This window comes from Tursiops truncatus, chromosome 9, assembly GCF_011762595.2.
Source record: "Tursiops truncatus isolate mTurTru1 chromosome 9, mTurTru1.mat.Y, whole genome shotgun sequence".
Lineage (NCBI taxonomy): Eukaryota > Metazoa > Chordata > Mammalia > Artiodactyla > Delphinidae > Tursiops > Tursiops truncatus.
The window spans coordinates 86,874,333-86,889,702 of NC_047042.1; the positions used below are offsets into that span (position 1 = coordinate 86,874,333).

General features: G+C 39.0%; 1 protein-coding gene across 1 annotated transcript in view; it reads right to left on the reverse strand.

The window, feature by feature from the left end:
* Positions 1-7,481: 7,481 nt before the first annotated feature.
* Positions 7,482-15,370, reverse strand: part of SLC35B4 (solute carrier family 35 member B4) — a 186,592-nt gene continuing 178,703 nt past the window's right edge. Inside the window, exon 16 of the transcript XR_012334080.1 lies at positions 7,482-15,333. The gene's annotated coding sequence lies outside the window, so the exon portion shown is untranslated. The remainder of the gene's footprint in view (positions 15,334-15,370) is intronic.

Consider the following 15,370-nt stretch of genomic DNA (forward strand, 5'->3'; position numbering starts at 1 on the left):
GCAACTAAGCCCGTGCACCACAATTACTGAGCCTGCCCTCTAGAGCCCATGAGCCACAACTACTGAGACCATGCACCACAACTGCTGAAGCCTGTGCACCCCAGAGCCTGTGCTCTGCAACAAGAGAAGCCACCGCAATGAGAAGCCCGTGCACCACAATGAAGACCCAACGCACAAAAAAAAAAAAAAAAAAAAAAAAGCATGCTTACAGAAGCATCAAAAGTAAACATCACACAAATTTTTAAAAAAGCAGTAGGGTAGTGATTTTATAATCAGACAAAATAAGAGGTCAAGATGAAAATCATTAAATGATACATAAAACACCCTTTTACATTAAAACAGGTGCATCCCATTACAAAGGTATAACAGTCATGAACGCTTAGGAATTGGGTCATATAACATCAAAGTATATAAAGCAAAAAAATGTTAGAAATGTAAATTGCTTTCTATCTAAAGTGCTCTCATCCATAAACCTAGGATTATAACAGGATTGCCTGTTAGGATTTTTTTTGATGATTAAGCTGGATGATGTGTGTATGTAGTGAGTACAAATACCTCAGGCCACAAACTCTTAATTTTAAGCTCAAATCCAAAGTGAAAGAAGTTTAATCTTATTCCCTATCAATTCAGGACAATCTCAATCAATTCTGTTGCCTCTCTCTTGCTTTTAACCTGGGATTTCATCCAACTTCTAAGGGTTTACGGAGTTTTAAGGCATCAGCGGGAGGCATCTGGTTCCTGCACTAATGAGAAATTCTTGGGTCTTGCCTACTCTCCAGGGACCATGCCTATAGCTGCTGACACATCCCTATTATTTTGACCACTCCAGGTATGTTGACTTTTTGTTTTTAATGTAACTTTGATTCTCTTTGTGAAAGCACATAAGAAACCAACTGCTCTGCTGTGCCAGTCTGGGTCAAGGGGTCTGTCTTAGGCCCTCTCTGCCTTGACACCCTTGCAGTCTTCTTTCTTTGCTGAGTTCCCAGAACATGGATATGTTGGGCAGTCAGTCATGGGATATGTTGGCAGTCAGCTGGCTGCCTGGTAGAGCTCCATATGGGAAGCCAAACAGTGGACCCCTGCTCTTCAGGTCCCACATTCAAGTAGGATTTCTATTGTATCCTAGACCTTGAAGTTGTCTGTGGAGTAATGGTTCTCAACTGGATTGGCAAATCACTCTTTCCGTAAGTTTAAAAAACACCAGTGTCCAGGCTCCATCCCAAGCCAATTAAATAAGGATCTGTGGGGATGGGGGCTAAGGCATTGTATTTTTTTAAAGTTCCCAGAGTGATTCAATTGGATAGCCAGGATCAAGAGCCACTGCTCCTGGAAGATAGAGTGGGGGCTTTTCTAGAATGATTTTATCGATTTTTTTTTTGTTGTTGTCTTCAGCAGATGACTGACCATCTCACCACACCCTTATTAGCATAAACTATATTATAATTTTTTAATGTTTATATTTTTTAATTTTTATTTTATTGAAGTATAGTTGACTTACAATGTTTTAGGTGTGCAGCAAAGTGATTCAGTTGTACATATGTATAAAAATATATGTATTCTTTTTCAGATTCTTTTCTATTATAGGTCATTATAAGATATTGAATATAGTTCCCTGTGCTATACAGTAAGTCCTCATCATTTCTTTTATATATAGTAGTATGTATCTGTTAATCCCAAATTCCAAATTTATCCCACCCCCCAACTTTCCCCTTTGGTAACCATAAATTTGTTTTCTATGTCTGAGTCTATTTCTGTTTTGTAAATAAGTTTATTTGTATCTTTTTTTTTAGATTCCACATATAAATTGTATCATATGATATTTGTCTTTGACTTACTTCACGTAGTGCAATAATCTCTATAGGTCCATCCACGTTGCTGCAAATGGCATTCTTTCTTTTTTTTATGGCTGAGTAGCATTCCATTGTATGTACGTACCACATCTTTATCCATTCATCTGTTGATGAACATTTAGATTGCTTCCATGTCTTGGCTATTGTAAACAGTGCTGCTTTGAACATTGGGGTACATGCATCTTTTTGAATTAGAGTTTTCTCCGGATATATGCCCAGGAGTGGGATTGCTGGATAACATGGTAACTCTATTTTAGTTTTTTAAGAAACTTCCATACTGTTCTGCATAGAGGCTGCACCAGTTTACACTCCCACATAATTGTTTATCATTACTAATTTGATAGTTGAAAAATGCTATTTTATTGATTAGGTTTAATGTTTCTCATATGCTTATTTTTTATTAGTATTTCCATCTTAGTGAACTGTTGGTTCATATCTTTATTACATTTTTATCCTGGGATGTCAGTGTTTTATATTTTTGTGAGAGCTTTGTCTATTAAATATTAACTATGGGGTCCCCATTTGTTTTAAATACCCATCCCAATTTGTCATTGGTCTGTATTTATTTTAAATAGAGAAGATTTATTTTAAATAGAGAAGATTTTAACTCTGTGTTTTCTTATAAAACGTTTGCTTATGTATGATCATGAAATCTATTCTCTAAAAGCAGTGCTTGTCCAATAGAGCTTTCGGTGATGATGGAAATATGTAAAAATATCTACATTGTCCAGTATGACTGAGGAGCTGAATTTTTAATTTTACATACTTTTAATTAATTTAGATGTGAATAACTACATGTTACTAGTGGCTACTACATTGAACAGTACAATTCTAAAGGGTTTATCTTCATAGTCTTGGGATTTTTTTTTTTGGCTGACAGTTATTTTGAGAGTTCTTTTATAAGTTCTAGTTTTGGTGGATTATAATGAAGAAATGAAAATATGGCTTTTGTAATTTATATTTTTTAAACTTATGCCTTGGCATGTGCTGAATTTTAAAAAATCATCAATGGGATTGAAAAGAAAGTCTATGGTATAAAATTTTGCTACATCTACTAATTCAATTTTTCTAATTACATTATTAAAACTATCTACATATATCCTCTTTTTTTTCGAGTTTGGACTTCTACTCATCTTTTTTTTTAAGTAATTTTTATTGGAGTATAGTTGCTTTACAATGTTGTGTTCGTTTCTGCTGTACAGCACAGTGAATCAGCTATATGTATACATATATACCCTCTTTTTTGGATTTCTTTCCCATTTAGGTCACCACAGAGCACTGAGTAGAGTTTCCTGTGCTATACAGTAGGTTCTCATTAGTTATCTATTTTATACATAGTAGTGTCAATCCCAGTCTCCCAATACACCCCACTCCTTCCTTCCCTCCTTGGTATCCATTCGTTTGTCCTCTACATCTGTGTCTGTATTTCTGCTTTGCAAATAAGTTCATCTGTACCATTTTTCTAGATTCCACATATAAGCGATATTATACAACATTTGCTTTTCTCTTTCTGACTTACTTCACTCTGTATGACAGTCTCTAGGTCTCTCCACATCTCTGCAAATGGCACAATTTCGTCCCTTTTTATGGCTGAGTAAATATATTCTCTTATTTTTATCAATTTGCTCTGTCATAAACGATCTTGGTGTTATAGTATCTCACTGTATTTATGTTTTCTGTCTCTTCTTACATATCAAATAGTTTTTTGCTATAAAAATGTTTTTCCTTTATTTTGTTTGCTTTTTTATAGTTTTTTAGTTTTCTTGCTATTTAGATTTTGATGTTATGTTAACCAGCTCATAAATGCTCAGGACTATTATTTCATAATTATGGATTTCACCTTGTTTCAATATAAAAGGGTCCTAAAAGAGTCCTTTTTGTTTCATCGAATCCTTTTTGCTTTGAACTTTCCTTTGGTAAGATCAGTGTCACCTCTGCTTATTTCTATTTGCCTGACACATTTTGTGCTATCCTCTTACTCTTATTCTTTCCATGTGATTTGATTTTGGTCTCACTGTTGTCAGAAACATGCAGTTGGATGTTCTTTTTTAACTCAGTCTGGGTTTCTGCCTTTTACTTCAGTTGTGGAGCAAAACTATTTTTATTTCTTTTTAATACCGATGAGCTTAGTCCTTTTTCTATCGTTTCATCTTAAATTTTGACAGTTTGAGACTCTTTTTTGACCATTTCACTTATTGGTTTATGTCTTTTGCTATATATTTTTTTGTTCTTTTCATTTTATAGTAATTTGGAAGGTATATTTTCCCTACCCTGATGTATATCTTGGAATTTAAAATGTTTGTAGTTCTCCCTGCCTTTTCCATTCCCACAGTTATAAATTTAATTAGGAATTGTAGACTCAGTTTATAGACCCTCACCCCTCTTTCTATTTTCCCCAAATAAATCTTTAAGAGATATTTCGGCTTTATACTCAATACTTAATGTTCTTTTATTTCTCTCTGGACTTTTCAGTAATGTCAGTATTTACTACCAATTCTTTTATATGATTACTTTCTTATTGTCAAATTCTTAATCTAAAAGCCTGAAGGGAGAGTGAGGGAAGGGAAGCATTTCAGAAAATAGTTCTACAGTAATGGAGTAATCTTATTTCTGTATTCTAGTAGGAAAAATAAGAGGTGAGAGCTGACGGAACTCTTTTTACATTTTTAAAATATTTATTCTGCTTTTCCCAGGATATATTTTCTTTCTACTCTCCCAGGATCCTGCACTCAATAAATATTCCAAGACTTTCTATATGAACTTAACTTTAGATTTCATTCCTAGTACCAGTTACTTTTGTTACTGTTATTTTGTTTGGATTTTATAAAGGCAGTGTGTTTCATTTTTTATTGAATGGGAAGTTAGGATAGGTAGCTGGTTATATGTTGCCATATTAACCTGGACATGTACGTTTCAATTTCCAGGAAGCACAAAATTTTCAAAAGTTCATAAAGATGAACATAGGTATGTATGTACGTATATATGGTCTACCACTGCATTCCAAAAAGGTTTGAGGACGTGTACAGTGGTGCATTCAATTCAATCAGATAACACATGAAAAAGTAAGGATATTGAGGCAAACAGAAAAAAGATGATGCTTTGATATGTCAAGTGCAAGCCCTAATTGTTGGAGGAGGGTCACAAAATTAAGCTTCCTAGTAGTCACAGTAAAGAAGGAAGCATGAGCAGTTCCACAGGTTCAAGATTCATGGTGACCTTAAGATAAAGACAAGTAGTTGCCCAGAAGCAGCACAGCCTTTCTTGGTAATGAGACTTGGGGGACATTTCTGTCCTAGTTTTCCCAAAGTGGGTGCTGTCTGAACATGTGGACCACATTCTCCATACCTTACAGGCCTTGAAGAGTCTTGAGTTTGACACAGCTATCTCTTATAATGTCCTGCAATGTAGACTGTGTAATATAAAATCACAATCCCTACCTACCTCATCCCACCCCCAAAAAAGCAATTTTTTGAGAGGCCCTGTCTAAATATGTGGAGAGGCGCTATGATATAATGGTTACTAGTTATGTGAGGCTGCTGTCAGAATTCCTGAGTTCAACCCCTGATTCAGCCATTAGCTTGGAGTCTGACCTTAGGCAACTCACTCAAGTCTCTGTCTCTTCCACTGCCGGGCTCAGTCATGGAGGGACTGATGGAGATGTCATTTCACAGACCTGGGGGTGGGGTAGCGGTGTAGGGGCTGTAATGAACCCCGCTGTAATGAGTGAGGTCTCCAGCCTCAAGTCTCCAACCCCCTGTGTTGGGTTTTGGTGGAAAATTAATAATCAAGTGGTAGAAAACTGAAGGAAAAATAAAGTGTTTCCTCTATTCTAACTGATAAATTAGAACTGACTAATTCAATATTCAGTATTTTAATATTTTAAAACTAAGGGCACATTTTTAAATTGATGGCATGGCATAGCCGAGTTGGCAGCATTGTTTTCCTTTCTTGGTGGAATATAAAACGATGGTGTAGAATTTGTAACATCTTAGATTCCATAAAATATGATAGTGATAACTATTGCAAGAGACCAGCTTTTCCTCAGGGGCAGCTAAGGTCTGTTTGTGGGAGTAGGATGGATTCCTCTAAACTTCTGGCAATCTAAGAGGGCCATGGCTGTCCAGTTAGGGCTCTGTCTGAGAAGGTGGTCAGCAGATATATGGTTCTCCCTTTTTTTTTTAATTTTGTTTTTTTGGTTGTGCCAGGTCTTAGTTGTGGTAGGTGGGCTCCTTAGTTGTGGCATGTGTGCTCCTTAGTTGTGGCCTGCGAACTCTTAGTTGTGGCATGCATGTGGGATCTAGTTTCCTGACCAGGGATCGAACCCGCGTCCCCTGCATTGGGAGGCGGATTCTTAACCATTGCGCCTCCAGGGAAGTCCCTGGTTCTCCCATTTTAAAAAGAAGCCCCACTAGGGCTAACCCTTGCATTAGCCATTTTCCCCAGGTGCCTTATAATGAGAGGAAAGAACTGCATGTACCAGGAAATTCCTTTTGTCAAAAGGGAGGATAGTCAAACTACAAAGAAGCATAAGGATACGTAATTAGAAAAAGGTACAGAGTAAGTGGACAGCCTGCAAGGGGCCCCTCTGGGGCCACCTCCCTATGGTTATGTATTATTTCACCAAGCCAGCCCAGACTGTTGAGCGATCATTGCCTGTAGACCATCCCTCTGACTTTTCCCTCTTGTGTGGTAGCATGTTGTTGGCAAGGCTGACCCCAAATCCACTGGGAAGGATATCAGAGACCACTGTGTTTAAGCATTCAGAAACTCACATCAGCACAGGAAGGGCCTACTGTGAATAGCTACACCATCCCAGTCTGGGAAGAAGCTACATCTTCCTTCAGGGGAAGTTCACACCCTCTTCCCCCCAGAACTGTTCATATAAAGTGCTTGTCAAATGATAAATGCTCAATAAATCTTAGCTGTTTTTATTTTTATAAGTACTTTTGGCAACACATGTTTGGAAGATATGAAGAATCTATTAGGGAAAACCAGAAATGCTGCTGTGTTTCATGGTGCCTAGGAATGCTGAGGTGGGGGAGGACCTAAAAATTCCCTTATGGGTTGAGTCATCATGCATCCCAGTTTGCGTGGGGCTGTCCCAGTTTATACCTGTTGTGCCAGCAAAATTCTTAACAGGGCTCCCTTTCGTTCTCAAAAGCATCCTAATGTAGATAATAATTGATATGCTCACGCTATGTGTAGGTCACATGGAGTCAGTCTTTCCATTTCTATTCATACAATGTGAGAAATAAAATAATTTAAATATAGAAAGATTAAAAATTGAATTAGTGAGATACATAAAAGCTTAAGAACAAGAATTTAAAAATCAAAAAATAAGAATAAATAAAAACTAAAATAAGAAAAAAAAATCCATAGTAAAAAGTCTCCATATGGACTTTTCTCCATGGACTTGTTAAATGAAAAACATTTGAGAAAGTGAAACAACTATTTTAAACTAAAAGCTCAAAATAAGTATTTTACAAGTGTTACATTAGGATGTGTAATAATACATTTTAAAAGACAAAATATAGAACACAGAGATTAAATAAACTGCAAAACAGGATAAGAATATAAACAAAACAATACAAATAGAGAAAAACTCACTAAAATAATACACATCTCTGTATATAATACACACATATAGGCTTATATTTATGGAATAGTTTTATATACACACAATAGTTATCTCCTTAATAAAACAAATAAGCCAAAAACCAAAAGAGAAATGGGGGGAAAAAATGAAACCTGGGCTGTGACTGAAAGCCACTGAACACCAGCACCACCTAGAATTCTGTACTCAGGTGCTTTCTCTCAGTACGGGACTCAAGCAGAGTCCCTGTGGGGGGCAGGAGGTGTGAGGGCACCCAGAGACTGACCTGACCCTCTTCTCCCAAACCATATCGAACCCCCTGCACAAAGACTTCTCATGGCAATGTTGGTGAGATGCTGCATTTTTGCCACTCAGATCTCCAAGTGCATAAGCATCATATATTATCATGTTCATACTTTTTGGAGAAGTGGTCACATGTGTAAAATCTCTTCCCTGAAGTACCTGATTAATGAAAACATCCCAATCCCAAACTGTATTGATAGCAAAAGGTGTTGTTTAGAAAGATGATGACATCAACACATAAATAACAGCTCCTCCATGTAATAACCAGCCGAGCACCAAGACAGAATCTGTGGTGTCACTGCCTCTAAAAAGCAGATGCAGCAAGTTGTGTTGAACGAGAACTACGAAAGATGAGAGCAACTTGATCCACTAGTTAGAAGGCCTCCGTGCAATCACGGTGACTCAGCTAAGGTCACGTACTTCCTGCTTGCATTTAAGAAGGAGAAAGGTCTGCAGTTTTACATTTTCTCCTATTTATTAACATGTGAAAAGCTCCAGGTTTTTTGTTAACCTGGGCAGTTGTTGGCATGAGAGATTAGTTCAGCAATTTGATGAGCTGAATTTCACAGCATGTTAAATTAGAATCCCAGATACTAAAGCCCCAAATCTAATTTTCACCCTAGTTTATAATGTTCTCTTGAAAATTCTATTATCTAATACATACCTCTAATTCTCTAACTCCTATAAGTTATAGTACCTTCCTACCAATTGTAAGATCAGAAGTATTCTCAACTGCCACTGTGGAATATTTAAATTCTTTATTTACTGGATCATTGAGCTTAGGTACAGAGATCTAATCTATTCTTCCTGAAATTACAGTACTTGTAAATTGTAGCAGAATTCCTGATCTAACGATGAATTCTGCCAAATGAAGATTTGTTTCTTGGGCCAATAATTTTACCTAAATAATAACTCTACTTGCTTGTTTGGGGGGCAGGTCCTTAAAAACCCAGTCAATATATGATTCAGAAAGCTAGACAAAAGAAGGAAAAACAGAAAGGCAAGGTAGCTTTAAGGTGAAGGATGCTGGTTGGTTCTGACGCACATATGAAGTTAAGCTACTGATGAGAACTTGCCTGTAACCCTATCTCGGACACTCTTCCCCCAGATAACCACACTGCTCGCTCCCTCGCCTTTCCAGGTCTTTGCTCACACATCACTGTCTTAGGTCTTTCTGATCAACCCATGTAAAATCTGTCTAAAGCCCCCATCCCCTCACCCCCTTTCCCTGCTTCATTTGTCTCCCCAGCACTCTCACCATCTAACATTCATTTTCATTATTTATCTTGTTTATTGTCTATTTCCCCTTATTAAATGTAAGCCCCAGGAGGCAGAGCTAACCAGTCCTCAATTTTCAGTTTCCCATTACCTTGTGTTTTCTTCATAGTACATATTGTTTGATGTTGCTATGAAAATACTATCATTCACTTTGTCATCTTCTGAGATTTGCTTTTCTCATTCAACAGTATGTCCTCGAGATTCATCTTTGTTGATGGGTAAAGCTATAGTTCATTCATTCATTACTTTTCCATTTTCTCATTCTCTTGTCAGTGACATTTTTGGTCTTTTCCATTTATTTATTTATTTTTATTTTGCAAAGCAGGCAGCACTATCATGAACAGTCTTGGATTTGTCAGCTGGTACACATGTATAAGAGCGTCTCATTGGGTAGAGCCAGGAGTGGAATTTCTGGGTCCCAGGACAGACATGTTTTCAGCTTTCAAAGATAACATCAAATTCTTTTCCAAGTCAGTTGTACCAATTTACACTCCACATCAGTATATAAAAAGTTCCTGTTGATATACTTCTTGTCCACATGCCATTCTCTGACTTGTCAATGTTGGCCTATCTGATGACTGTGACATGATACATCACTCTGGTTTTAGGATGTTATTTCCCTAATTATTAATGAGATTGAGCATCATTTCATGTTTAGAGGCCAATGGATGTTTTTTATTCTGTGAAATACTGTTGGTGTCTTTTTTTCCTGTTGTTCTGTTCTGCTGTTTGTCTTTTCCTTATTGACTTCAGGAGTTCTTTATAAATGCTGGATAGTCTTTATTTTATATATATATAAAGGATATACATATATAACAAATATGTTCTCCTAGTTCGTAGCTTAATATTTCTCCTTTCCTCTTTCCTCCCTCCCTCCCTTCCTTGTTACACTTTCCCCCAGAATATCTATGGGTTTGGAACAGGAAGGGGACCCATCCATGTCAGCTCAACCCATCACATTATATAGAAATTTCCAATAGACCCTTCCTTTTAAATTTTCCCATTACTAGCATTTTGGGCAATTCTTCCTAGATAACTTTTTGGAAAGATAGACAACTCCTTTGACATATGAGTTAGTCATTTTCATTTTTAAATTGTGAAAGTACAATAATTTTTTTCATTTCTCCGAGTATCCTTTGGAGTTGAACCAATTTCTAATATTCTTCCATAACCTAAACCAACTGACACATAATTTATGGGTAATTACATAATTTATGAGTAATCTGACAGCTGCTATAGCACTTAGCAAATTTTAATTTGTTGGAATTATTTGCATAAATGGTATTTTGAGAGCCAAAGTTTTCATTATGTTATTTTTTTTACCTTCTCCAAAGCTCTTAGTTCTGCATGAAATTTAACATTAAGTTTACAAAGATTCTTGTTCTCAGGTTAGGTCTAGACTCTCAGTTGATTATAAGTTCTGTAAGGGTAGGGATTCCGTTGATTTTGCTCACCAATATTCTCCTAGTGGTGGAGTACCATACCTTGCACATTAGCAGCTTGCTCAAAAAATACTTGCCTAATGAATTATGTGAATTACAGAGCCACTAAAACTTGGCCATATGTCTTTAAGAATCTATAATAGAAATGTTCACAGCCTATGGACCAATAAATCTACTTCGAGGTATGTATTCTAAGAAAGGAATCAGATGAAGGCAGACAGATTTATATACAAGGGTGTCCATCACTATTTATAATAAAGTAAGTTTGGAAACTGTTGTTAACTATTGTTAAATATTCAACAATAATGAATTTGTTCAAACAGTTATGGAGCATCTGCGTAACAGAATGACATGAAGTCATTAAAACTCCCATTTTCAAAGAATATAAGAACTGCATACAAAATGGTGTGAAGTAAATAAAACGGACATAAAACTGTACATTTAATTATCTGAATTTTGGTATATGGTATCCAGGCATAGAAAACACTAGAAAGAAATATACTAATATTTTTCAGTAGTTGTCTGTGGGTGATGGGGACCACCAATGAGTATAACTGCCACATTAGACTGTAAGTGCCTTGAAATTAGTTCCAAGGTTTTCCAGGTTGGTATTTTTACAGTTTGGCACAGCACTTGTGAATTGTTGACAGTCAACAATCAATTAGAATAGTACACTTTAGTAAGAATTCTTAATCCTTCATAGTCCATTATCAATAACTTGTTGATCATGTATTTTTTAATTAATTAATTTTTGGCTGCGTTGGGTCTTCGTTGCTGTGCGCGGGCTTTCTCTAGTTGTGGCGAGTGGGGGCTACTCTTGGTTGCAGTGCGTGGGCTTCTCGTTGCAGAGCACAGGCTCTAGGTGCGCGGGCTTCAGTAGTTGTGGCACGCAGGCTCAGTAGTTGTGGCTCGCGGGCTCTAGAGCGCAGGCTCAGTAGTTGTGGTGCAAGGGCTTAGTTGCTCCGCGGCATGTGGGATCTTCCTGGACCAGGGCTCCAACCCATGTCCCCTGCATTGGCAGGCGGATTCTTAACCACTGCGCCACCAGGGAAGCCCTGATTGTGTATTTTTAAGCTTCCTTTATTGTCATATATTCCTGTCTGCAAAACAAGCTGTTGGCATGCCCCGCCAGCCACATCCACCAAGGGCAGTCTGGGTTCTGGAAACGGCAGAGGTGCAGATTTGTCACCAGCACCTTCGAATGCCTGTGATCTGTTTCAGTGAAGCGTGTTTGTGGAATCTATGCTTTAGCTATGTGAAATGAACAGAGTGTGTCCATCTTTGATTTGAAATAGATGTATTTTCATTCACTCTTGGTGGGAGATTGTCAAGTACAAGGCACTAAGCATGCTGAGCTCAGATAATTCGTGTCTTCCGTAAATTATCTACAGTGGTTCTATTTTGGCTACTTATGGATGATTCAGAGATTTGGGACATGTTTTCATTAAGAAATATTCTGATTTCATTGACTTACCTGTTGACTGCCAAGATCTGATCCTGTATCAAAACTGTGTGACTCCAGCATTGGCTAGTGTTAGGCCTGATCTTCATGTCTTCCTGGGCTATTCAGTCCTAGGATCACAGTCCTCTTGGCATGAGGGCTGTTGAGGAGCCCTGGCAGAAATGATGAAGAGGGCTTTAGGAAAGTAAGAAGTGTGTTCCAGTTTCCACAGTAGAGCGGCTCCGGAAACAGTGTGATCGCTCTCAGATAAGCTCTTCTAAGATTGGCCGAAATTCCTGTAGCCACTCAGGAAGGAGAAATCCTCCTTCAGGATCTAGAATCAAGGAATTGGCGTGGATGCATCAGCAGATGCCAGGGGCCCCCCAGACCCCACTGGGCACCAGCTGTACCATCCCCAGTCTGGGGGAGGGGGAGTTAATGGCAGGGTGGTTAAGTCCTCTTGGAAGCTAGAAGAATTCCAGGCAGACAGACGGCTCTAAACTGAGCCCCCAGTCCTTCTTCCCAAGGCAGGAGGTACAGGATCTACAATTGCACACACTGTTTCTCTGAGCACTGATCTGCCTCTGCCTCTCCATTCTTTTCCTCCATTAAAAGCCTTTGCCTGGCTCTAATTCCCCCTCCAGAGCCTCTGTGCTCCTGCACCTGAGGTAAGTCGTGCATTTGGACCCACAGAAATGCTAAGAGTAACACAGCCAAGGGGACACCAAGACAGGGTTTCCAGGGCAGGTACTGGAGATGCAAGGTCACCAGGCTTCAGGGACCTCACCATTAAGAATGACCAGAAATTCAGAAACACACCCCCCCCCCCCATTCATTTTCTAAACATCACATGAGCCTCCTGGGTCTTTGTTCAACCCCAGGGAGATGTGGGAGCCATGGCAAAGACAGAACTTGGGACTCCCACCAGCGTGGCAGGATGGGGGCTGGGAATCAGTTCTTTAAGTCAATTTCTTTATATCAATTATATGTGACACTGCTTTCACAATCTCGCTTGTGATCTAAAATTCATACCCGTTACACTCACACCCCCTGGGATGGTGGGGACTGTGGTTTTTGAGCACCGATAACGAAGTTGGGCTTCCCAAAGACGTTAGGGAAAAAACCCAAATCATATCAACAAATACTTGATCCCCATAAGGCAGGAAGCCTTCTGTCGTCCAGCACATGACAGCAAAGTGCTAGTCTTAGCATCGGTGAAATACCTTCTGTCACCGTCAGCTGTCTTGGTTTTCTGACGCCCCTAAATGCCATTCATGGTTATATATTCCACCAAGGGTGCCCCTCTTTACGTAATTAACAACCTTCTGCAGTGGTTAATGGATAAGGAAAAAGCTCTCTAAGGAGTTGATCTTAATTCATCCCGTGCCTCCTGTAGGAAGACACGTGCTTCCGTGCCAAAAGTAGACATGACATGACAGGGAATTTACACAAGGCCTTTCTAGAGTAATTTACTGGCAAACTTGGGTGTATATTACTGTAAACTGCTGCCTACCATGTGATTACAAGATTAAGAAAGAAGGAGTGAATTGCTAATCTTGTCAGTCCAACTGTTTCCTTCCTTGATAACATTTGTGTTATTGCACTTTGGGTGATGAAAGATTGTAATTGGCTGTTGACATTGATTGAAGGAAGGAGATGTGGGTTGTTGTTTTTTTTTTAAGAGAATTAATTAGCTTGGTGAGGGAGGTAACAATTCAAATCTGCGGCACTCACAGCTGCAAAGCAGAAGTGAACTGTCAACGAGTGTTTTCATCTCATTCTTCCCCACCTGTTTTCTTCCTTTTGATGACATCTTTTCCTAGATTTAACACATTTAAAATGGGCCCACCAAAGAAAGAGAGGGGGTTGGGGGGACCGGGGAGCCTTCAAAAGAAAAAGAAAAAATGTCACTTTCAGGATTTTTTACACCAGAAACACTGTAAATAGTGTGTGTTTCATTTGCATGTGTTTAAGTAGCATTTGAGGAAGATGCAGAGACAGATTAAGCTAGGCCAACTCCATGTCACTCAAGCTGTTCTAAACCAGAACAAACACCTGAGCCCTGGCTGCTTGTGTGACAGCTAGAAAAAAAAGGCTCTGGTTTGCCTTTGGTTCAGTCTCAATGTGGGCTGATTACAAGAGCAATTAAAACCTGCTGTCCTGCAAGTATCTGCTTAAACTAGCAACCAATACACCTTTCCTTTCCACCCACAGAGAGAAAACATGGGTCCAAGAATTAGGAGGTAGATGTGAAGTGGTTTCACACCATTACCCCTAACCAAACACTTGTAAAATGTGTGTTTTGTGTTCTCACAACTTTAAGTGCTGTCGGTCTACAAGTTTTAGGCCCCAAGGGAGGAATGCTGTTGCCAAGGAATGCAACAGATTCAGTTGAGGAGGAAGTTGAGACTGCCACCTGGTCACTTTTGACTTGTTAATGTCACTGAAGCCATAGGCAAAGTAGGGGAATGTTATTGTTGCTGGTGGGGATTGAGCCTGATTGTGAAGGGGAAACAGAGGTCCTGCCACATCATGGAGATAAAAAATGTTTTCGACTCAAGGCATCCTCTGGGAAACTTTCTTAGTGTTTACATGCCCAGAGGTACAAGTTAATGGAAGACACCACCAGTGCAGGCAGCAACTGGCTCAGACCCTTCAGGAATGAAGGTTTGGGTCATTCCACAAGGTAAAGACCCTTGACCAAAGGGAACATAGCATGAGGAGTAGAATAAAAAGTTATAAATACCAATGATGGCCTCACAAACAGTAGCTAAAATGAGGACTAACAGTAAGCCTGCCTGTGTTGTTCCTTGCATTGTTAAGAATATGTTAGTGTATTAACATTAGCAAATTAGTTTTATTTTCAGCAACAAATCCCCAGCCTTCAACCTGTTTCATTTTACATAAGACATGTGGTGGTTAACTTTAAATTTTGGCTTTAGGTTACAGGATATCAAAGGGGAATTTCGACCAAACTAGAAATGGATCTGGGGACTTAAGGGGAAAGAATGAGCGCGTGTTCATTTGTGTGAGGGATGTCGCATCGTGTTGGGCAGAGGCATGCTGTTTTACTCGAATTGTTGGTCTGGAAGTTAAGTATTATTGTTTAATAGTCCAGCCATGGGACACACTGTGCTGGCCTGCCTGCTGGCAATTCAGCTGTTTCCCCATCTAATCCTAATCGCTCCCCTGTTTGGGAGTCTTGGAATCTACAGTCCACAGAATCTTTGCCAGCAGTGTTCTGGGACAGATCCCTCTAATGACATGTACCCGTGTGATGTGTAAGGCAGAAATGAAACAGGAGCCGTGTAGCTGTGACAGTAGGCAGACGTGGGCTTTTGCAGACGTGCCATTTTATGGAAGCTTCCACTTGCTTTCCTTGGTGACTTTCTTGAGTGGCTGAACCAGCCCCGACCTGCCTACTTCCTGTGAAAAATAAACCATTAGGTTAAGTTACTGTAGT